Below are 9058 nucleotides of genomic sequence, written 5' to 3' on the forward strand. Positions count from 1 at the left end.
CTCCTCCTCCTCCTCCTCCTTTTCCTCCCGCCGCCCCCGGTCCCTGCCTCCCCGCGCCTTGTTGCATCTCCCGCAGCCCTCGCCCGTCTCGCCGGGGCGGCGGCGGCGGGGCCGCTCTTATAGCGAGCGACGCCGAGCACCGGGCGGCTGCGGCACCTGTGGCTGCCACACGTGCGCGCTGCGCGGCCATCGGCACGGCCCGGGGCGCCCCCGACGGGGCGGGGATGGGCGGCGGGGCGCGGAGGCGGCGGGCGCTCGCGGGGCGGGGCCGGCCGGGGTGCGGGCGTGCGCCCCGTCCCTGCCCTGGGAGCGGCGGTGGGAGCCGGCCGCCCTCGGCACCGAAACACAACGGTGGGCTGCCCCTGCCGGGGGCGGGGGGCGCGGCGAGTCCGCGCCGAGGCCCCGCACCGCGGAAAGGGGCGTCCTCCGGCCGCACCCCGCTACTTTCGAGAATCACATACACCGGCTCCTTGGGAAGACCGCGGTGGCAGACATTTGTTTGAAGCACTCAGAGGCCATTGGCTGCCACAGCGTTCCGTTCCCCCCTGCCCCGGGCAGTTCCCCTGGAAATACTGTTGTGTCAGGCACCGCGGGTGACAGCCCACGGGGAGCGCGGGCTTCTGCACGGGAGGCTGCGACGGAGCCGGCATTGCCCCCCGGCTGCCCAGCCGGCCCTCCCTCCTGCTCCGCGGCAAAGCCCAACTTTCACTGGCGTGGTCTGAAGCAGAAAACATCCACCAACAGCGTGTTCTGTCTCTCTGCCTTTCTGTTTTTATCTGTCTCTCTTTTGCTTGCGCTCTCTTTCTGTCCCTCCTCTCCTTGCCCCATCTTTTTTTTGCTACCCAGGTATCTCTTATGCAAGAAACGAGTCGATTTCACCTTATACAGCCTGAAACAAAAAAACCAAAAAAAAAAAAAAAAAGGAAAAGTAGTTTGAAAAATGTTTTTTTCCTTCATTCCCCCTTTCTTTCCCCGCACCCTCCACCCCCCGTCTTTTTGCCTGTCTCACTGTTTTCTCCTTTTTCTCTTTTCTGTGGTTTATTCTTTGAACACTTGTGTTTGAATCAAAAGGTTAAGGAGTGACTCTGGAGTTAATAACGCACGCTTGTTCTTATGAGTGGTTCGGGGTTACTGTCCCGCTTCAGAGCAGATATATATATATGTACATATATATTTTTAGCTGCTTGTGAAGTTGGAGGCAAAACTGTCGAAGGAGTGAATCTGCTACTGTGCCTGTGGGATTAGTGTGCATCTCTGGGGAACGGCCCCGGTGAATTCCGTCCCCTGGGGCAGGCTGGGGCCGTCCCTCGGTGACCGAGCAGATGCTGCCTTGTTTGTTTCAGAGGCTGCAGGCAGGCAGGCGGCGGGGAGAGGCAGCGGGGTGTTTGGATCAGGGATGTGACAGCCTCGGAGTGCATCGGAATTGCTCTGTTTCTCCTGAACGCCTCTTATTTATGCGCATAAACACAGCCGGAAGGGCAGGCAGGCGCGCACACACACACAGAGCACACACCACGACCCCAGGTAAAGTCCACATTTGTCTTCATAAGCCCTTCCCCAGCTCCCCATCCAGTCCGGGAGGAAGGAGGGAGCGGCTGCCAATTACTCGTGCGAAAGGGAGCCAGGTCTCCATCCATTACCGCGTCCCCTGGGGTGGCGGAATGCAACTTCATCTCTGAGGGGGGTGAAGTTGAAACTGAAAGACACGGGTCTGGGCTCTCCTTATTTATCGAAATCATTGCATCAGAACAGCTAAATCACATTTTATGTAGATTTCTTAAAAAAAAAAAAAAAAAAAAAAAAGCCTTATGACTTATTCTAGCTATTTCTAAGCTACCGTGCCTTGTAAACAGAAAGGCTCCTGGAGAAAGGATGGAGAGGAGGAGGAAAGTGGGGAGACACCAGCGCTTCTGGCCAAGTGGCTGAGAGGCGCCGAGCTGCAGGAGGAAGGCCCGAGCCGCCTGCCTTCCCTTACCGGTGGCGGAGAGCCAGCCGGCGGCAGGCGCGGTGGGGCTCCCGGCTGATCCCGGCGGGGGAGGGAGGCGGAAAGCCGGGATCACTTCCTCACCCCGCGGAGGGAGGTGTGGGATGCTGCTCCGCCTGGGATGCGTGGGTGTTTGTCTGCGCGCGGCTCTGCGCGGCCCTCGCTCTCCAGGACGCTGTCAGGCCAAGTTCATCAGGTTTCTCTAAGGAAAATGCTGAGAGCAAGGGGAAATTGCGCAAGCGGCGACGCAGGCGGCCGGGGAGTGAATTTCTTGGCTAAGCGGTGACCTGCCTCTGCGCCCGCATGCTGCCTGGCTTGCTTTGCCTCTGCGGCCGGGGTCTCTAACCTCTGGGCTGGCAGAGGCTGGGGGGCGTCTACACGAGCGCAGGCGGCCCCAGCCCCGGTCCCGGCCCCAGCCCCGGCCCTGCCCGCAGCAGCGCGGGCAGCGAGGCGGCCCCGGCCCCGCCGAGCCAGCGGGTGCGGGAGCGGGAACGGGAACGGGGACGGGGACGGGCGGCTCGGGCAGGCGCTGGTGGGCCAGACCTTCTCCCTGGCCAGAGGAACATCACACCCCTCCAGTATTTTTAAAACGACCCGTCCTGTTCAAGTGCTGCTTTTTTTTCCGGCCAGAAAAGCAGAAAATTCAGCCCCCCTCCCACCTCCGCCTCGAGCGCTGGCCGTAGGCTGATGCGGTGAGGACCTCTAGATGTTCTAAGGGTCTTCTGTCCCACCTCCCCGGTATCTTCTGGAGGCAGGGGTGGGGGGTCGGCACGTTGCCTCTGCAGCTTGCGACGTGCATCCTGCTGGATTCTCCTCGGTTTGGCATACCCGGGATGAAGCAGCGCCGCCCGGCTGGAGGGGCACCCCTGCCCAGTGCTCCTCAGCCCCTCCTTAAAATCACCGCGGCAGCCCGAGGGCGGGGGGCGGCTGCGTGCCGGGGGGGCAACCGCCTCCGGACCCCGGGGAGGCGTCGGGCTGCGGCGGCCCCCGGCCGGTCCCCTCTGCCACGCCGGAGCAGAGCCTGCGGCAGGAGGCGCAGCCAACTTTTCTCCCTCTGTCTGACCTTTCCGAGGTGCGAAGAGGAGAGGGCGGGAGGAGGAGAGGATTTTTTTCAGGCACCCTTTAGTCTGCCGCCCGAGAGGAAAAACTTTCCTCCGCAGTCCTTGGGACACTTTTTTTTTTTCTTTTAATTTATTTTCTTTTAATTTTAAAGCAACGCTTAAACTTCCAGCCCTTCCCAGTGCTGTCCCGACTGTAACGCCCGCTGCTGCGCTGCACGCTGTAGCCGGTCTCGGCGCCGCAGCCCCCTCTGCTCCCCTGCCCCGCCAAGCGCGGGGGCTGCTGCCCGGGGGGGTCCCCGGGGGCTGCTGCCCGGGGAGGGTCCCCAGGGGCTCGCCGGGGACCAATCCCCCTTGTCACCAGCCCCCGGCGGCCCCGGCACACACACATCCCACCCCCCCACCCCCCCACCCCCCCCCCCCCCACCCCCGCCAGAGGCAGCCGGCTCCCCGGGAAGACGGCTTGAGCCAGGCTCAGCATCGCACGGGCCTGGTAATAGATTTTATCTTAATGTTCGCTGTTATTTCTATTCCTCGTGGGTACGTCCAGCCTCATGAATACTGATGGCAATAAACTCGCAGGCTTTGAGGAGCGAGTTCATTGGCGATACGACCATGCTGTAGCCCTGCTTTTATGGCCCAGGATGCTCAATAAAGCGAGGGAGGCATATATATATATATAACGCATTTACTTGTCTCCCGTAGTTTTCTCCAGCTTCAAATGCAAGAAATAGGCAGATTTCCTTAATTGACTGAACTGCCTATCTCGAGAAAGTAATAAAGTAACCCCTTATTCCCACAGTGAAACGATTTATAAATTAATTACTGTAACCCATTGTATTTGATTTCTCTTTTTAGGATTCCCCAAAGATGAATATTCTAAAGCTTGGGATATTAAGTATTAACGTCTGATCATAGTTTGCTATATATCCAGACTTTAAAAAAAAGTTAATGTGAATCTTACAGAAGTGCGCGCTCTAAACCTTCTGGATATTTTTATTTCACCAAACGTTAGCTTTACATTCTTTAGTCGCGGTATTTGTCCTACCCTGAGTATCAGTGGGAGCACCGAGAGAAAACCTACAGTACATGTGTTATTTGGTGAAGTTCACAGAAAGTCAATATCCCATTTAGTGTAAAAGCTATTTTCCCTTTAGATTATAAAAATCAACCTTCAGAAGAAAAAAAAACCCAAAAAACAAAAAACAAACACAAATCGAACCCAACCGACCCTTTGGGTGAATGCACAAAAAGTGTTTCCATGTCCTAATGAGGACTTTCCTTACATCAGCAAAGACCTGCTAATTACTGTTGTACAAGCCACAATAATTGCTTTTGCAGCCAAAGTGTAGAATGTTGTCATATTAAAAATTGAAACGCTTGATGGTGATTTAAGTCCCAAGGTAGTTCACAACGTCCCCGTTCGGGAAAGTAAGGAGACCGGAGCAGCCAGGCAGGAGGTCCGGTGGAAAATACTGCAGGTCCTGTTTCTAGCAAAGTTTCTCGAGCTTTCTGTTAAGTGATGAGGAGGGATCATAAGGCACACCGAGAACCCCCGCCAGCAAAACACCCCCAGCCCGTGCCCGCGTCCCACACCGCCTCCGCGGGCAACCCCCCCGCCGGCTCCCACCCGCGCCCACCACCGCTCCAGCTCCCAGGGCTCCGCGTCTCGATGGGGTGGCCGAAAGACGCTGCCTTCTGCCCCTCAGAACGACCCGAATGGGGGATCGGAGGGGGCAGGGGTCGGTCCTCAGCCGAGTCTCACCGCGCTCCGGGATCCGCTCCGCTGCCAAAACCGGGAGCAGAGCGCCCGGCTCCCCCCGCCCCCCCCGCGCGAATCAAAGCACCTTCCGAGGGGCTGGGAAGTAGTTGCCTTGTCATGTAACACATTGCCCTGATTTATTATAAAATTTTAACGAAATCATGCATATTTTAACAGCCTTTAATCACTGCATGAAAATTTAATTCATGAACTGTAGCGCGTTTAAATAAATGAAGTGTTAATTCATTAGGATTAATTAATTTGTTAAAGGATTGTGTGCAAGGTTAAGGTGGAAGAGAAACTCTTTGTTAGTTTCGCGTCTTAATCACCAGGTTTTGTTAACGGTGAAGGGGGAGAACCTCCCCGCGACGAGGGTTTACATGGGGCGGGGGCCGGGGCGGCGGCCGGCCCGGGAGGGGAGCACCGGACTCCCCCGGCCGCCTCCTCCCGGCTGGGGCGGGCCCTGGCGCCAGGGCCGGTTCGTTAACTTCATCCGAGCCGGGCGGGGGAGGCGGGCACCGGCGAGCCCCGGGCGGGGAGTGGTGGTGGCAGGCGCGTCCCCCCCGTTGCCACCCTCCGGGCAAAGAAAAGAAGGCTCTGCGCCGCCGTCCTGCCAGCGGCTGGCAGCCGGCGCCAGCACTTCGTTCCCCAAAATTTGGGGAGAGCTGTTAAGGCGGCGGGGGGAAAAAATCCTAAATCCCTGACATCATTTTTAGCGAGGTCCGTACGGCCGTGCAGCCGCTGGTCCCGGCCCTCGGGCATGCTGTGAGGGCAGCGACCCGGGATGGAACGGGGACCTCTCTCACCCCTGCCCGGTCCCCGGGCTTCCCCGGCACATTTCACCGGCTTGAAACCAGCCCCCGACGACATGATGAGCATCAGGTACAAGTGGTAGCTGCCCGATGGATTTCGAGATGGTCCACCTGGCTTCCCTGAGAAACAGTAGATAGCACCCACACAGCCTGCAAGAGCATTAGAGAGAACTTTCCACTGAGAAAAGCTGAAAAAATCAGGAATACTAAACTTCATTTATTTTCCAGCCCACTTTCATCCTCCCCTGCTATCTCCTGCTACATCCAGAACTGTCAAAGTGCATGCAAGCTTTCCCCTGCGCCAGCTGTGCTTTTCCCTTCCATCCTGCAGCTAGTGAAGGCGGCTTTTCCAGTTAGAGCTAAGGGACACTGAGGCAACAGCTCGATGCAGTCCACCAAGGCAGTACAGACAAGCCACCTCTTCAGGCCAGGCCTGACAAACCGGTGGCTTGTCACAGCAGTACAGGACTGCTGCAACAGGCCAAGATGCAGGAAGGGCCAGACCTGAATTAGTAGCCAGAGGCGCTTGCTTATCCCCTCTGACTGTGGGCAATCCTTGGAATAACCGTGAACCCCCACATTAAGTTACCTCGGAGCTGCTTTTCCTCTGATCTGCACCTGGGAGGGGAAAAGCCTTAGTCTATTTATGTGGGATGGTCCTATGCCAAAAGCAGCAAGGAAGGAGTGTCAGCTTCACAGGTTGTGAAACACTTACCGTAACCACAGTACAGAAGGTGTGTGTAAAGACTCACAGAGCCTGCAAAGAACAGGCTGGCCAGGGAGGTGGTGGAATCCACCATCCCTGGAAGTGCTTAAAACCCACATAGAGGCGGTGCTTAGGGACATGGTTTAGTGGTGCACTTGGCAGTCCTGGGTTAAAGGTTGGACCTGATGACCTTAAGGATCCTTTCCAATCTAAATGATTCTACGACACCGTTTTTAAAGCCTACGGCTGCTGCGAGTCAGAGGCAGGACTTTGATGCTGTGGAAGAATTAGGATCAGATCTAGCTGGTTTAAACTACTTTTAAATGGCATTATGGGGGAGGGAAACAGTTGTGAGATGAAGGGGGAAGACGCAAGTTAGCACACCTTGTGTTGCATATATAAGCTATGCATTGTCCTTGCTCCCTTTTGTAAGATATTTTAAGAACAGACAATAAAGCACATTCAAAACCAAACACAGCCCAAGCCAGGCTCTGGTGCTGATGGGCAGAACTATTCCAGCAGCCTTTCATATGAGGAAGCAACAGCAAGCAGAACTGGGTTCTCACAGGGCCTTGAGGGAATTGCAGAGAAGCAGGTCACTTGCCAGGCTGCCTGTAGGTAAAACTGCCGATAACAAAGTGAAACCCTGACCTTGGTGTTCTTGCTCCTAGGTATAACCTAACAGATTTCACTGGCAACGAACTGAAGCCGGTAGTAATCTCACTCTCTTGCGTTACCAATACTGCTGGAGAGCGTTCTCTTCTGCTAAAACCTGCAAGTTGCTTCATATTTAGTAGAGTAAGTATTATTAGATGAAGTAAAAATTTTATGAGCTACTAAATATCATTAGATGTTATAGATCTCATCTGTACATCACTTCGAAACATCTACTGTCTTAATCAAAATTGTAATAGCTAGATTTTAAATCTTCTGTATTCCGGTTCTACATTACTACGTAACTAGGTAGCTATCATAAAAAATTGACAGCAATGAACTCTTGTTTAGGCCCTTTTATTCAGAGAGCATAGTTAAGTGCAGCAAGAGATTAAGCACGCACAGCATTGACAGAATGCAGCCTGGAGAACTGAAACCCCATGTATGGCCAAAAAATTTATAACAGAAAAAAACTCTAGTCATTACATATAACTTAAATTTTTGATTTGATAGTGCACCAATCACTCTGTCCAACTTTAAGCCAAAAGGAATACAATCTACAGTAACCAAGTAAGATGCAGAATTCAGAGTGTGGTAGTTGTTTTAAAGGCACTAAATTAAAAAAAAACAAACCAAACCCAACCCCCCCAAACAACAACCCCAACCAAAACACTCCCCAGCCAAACAAAACAAGACTAAGATACAAGAATTCAGAACTTGTGAAATGTAAAATGCTCCTGCCTATAGCAGTGGGTGCAATCACCGTCTGCTCACTGCATCTGCAGCAGACATCTGAGAGTACGGGAGAGCTTGGAAATCAAGTAATTATGGATAGCTATGACAACCCTTCTTGTCACAACATAGGAAACCACCAGCCTGGAGATGGGAGGCTGTAGGTGACAATGTATGTGCTCCCACAACCGTTCCAAGTGAAAAGCTAGTACCTGGCCTGCAATGTCTCACTCTCTGTCCCCACTTGAGAATAAGATAGCAAGTTTATGACTTTGGTCTTCAGCGTTTTTTTTAAACTTAGGCTCAGCCCTTCTATCCATTCAAGTTGCATGACATGTAAAGTCAAAATATCCATATTGAAGGACAAGCTCAAAAGCAGTTTTCCTGTCCAAAGGACTGGAAAGTAGCATGAAAATTTTCCAATGTTTTCCTTTATTCTAGTTTGATTTCAGGTACAATACCAGTTGTATTCATGTTTCCATCAGTGAAAATCATTGTGCGTCAGAAGTGTACTAGAGTATAAAACAAAGCCCATAAATACACCCCCAACCCCACAATGAAACAAAACATTGACCATAAGATTTGTTTACTGCATATTTGTGATTGCTTTGCAATACAAGGATGTTTTAAGAAAGTATGAGACATGTTTTGAGAAGCCCTTGCCTCTTCTCCCGAGAGTTAAATCAAGGCAGCACTTTTTGACTAGTAGTAAAACTAGTCAAATCAAGTAGCAGCTCACTTCTAGATGGCTTTGCCAGCTCCCTAATTTTTGAAAAATATGTTAAAATTGAACAACTATATTTTTTTGTGACGATTAAAACTCAGGTGGTATACTGAAAGTGGTATATGAAAGCACAATGCCATCTTGCCTGTCACCAGGAAAATGTCCTTGTCTGTATGGCTTGAACAATGATTTTTTGGTAAAAGCAGTTTCTCAAAATAGTCCCAGTTTAGAGTGAACACACCCATTACACAAATGTATGCACACATTACAACGTGAGACATAGCTCTTGTTCAAACCCCTTCCAGGACTTTACAAAAGCCAGTCTATTGAAATCTTCCAAGCGGCAGTCACTCCTTTCAAAGGGACAAAAGGCAGCATATGGATTTTTCATACCACAGGTATTGATGAAGCCAGGACAACTGTTTGTAAGAAATGCCATCAGAGGCCTATATAGAAAGAAAAACCTGCATCTTGCAATTAAATATGCCCTTAAAAAAAACCCCAAACTTAAACACAATAATGCAAAGAAACCAATTTTGTTCTGCTGCTTAATTAGGTCTCCTGCCTCTAGTAGGCCATCACATTATGTTGACCTATGCAATACTTTATGGAAGAGTCACCTCCAG

Source organism: Falco naumanni, chromosome 2 (genome assembly GCF_017639655.2).
Source record: "Falco naumanni isolate bFalNau1 chromosome 2, bFalNau1.pat, whole genome shotgun sequence".
NCBI classification, from domain to species: Eukaryota; Metazoa; Chordata; class Aves; order Falconiformes; family Falconidae; genus Falco; species Falco naumanni.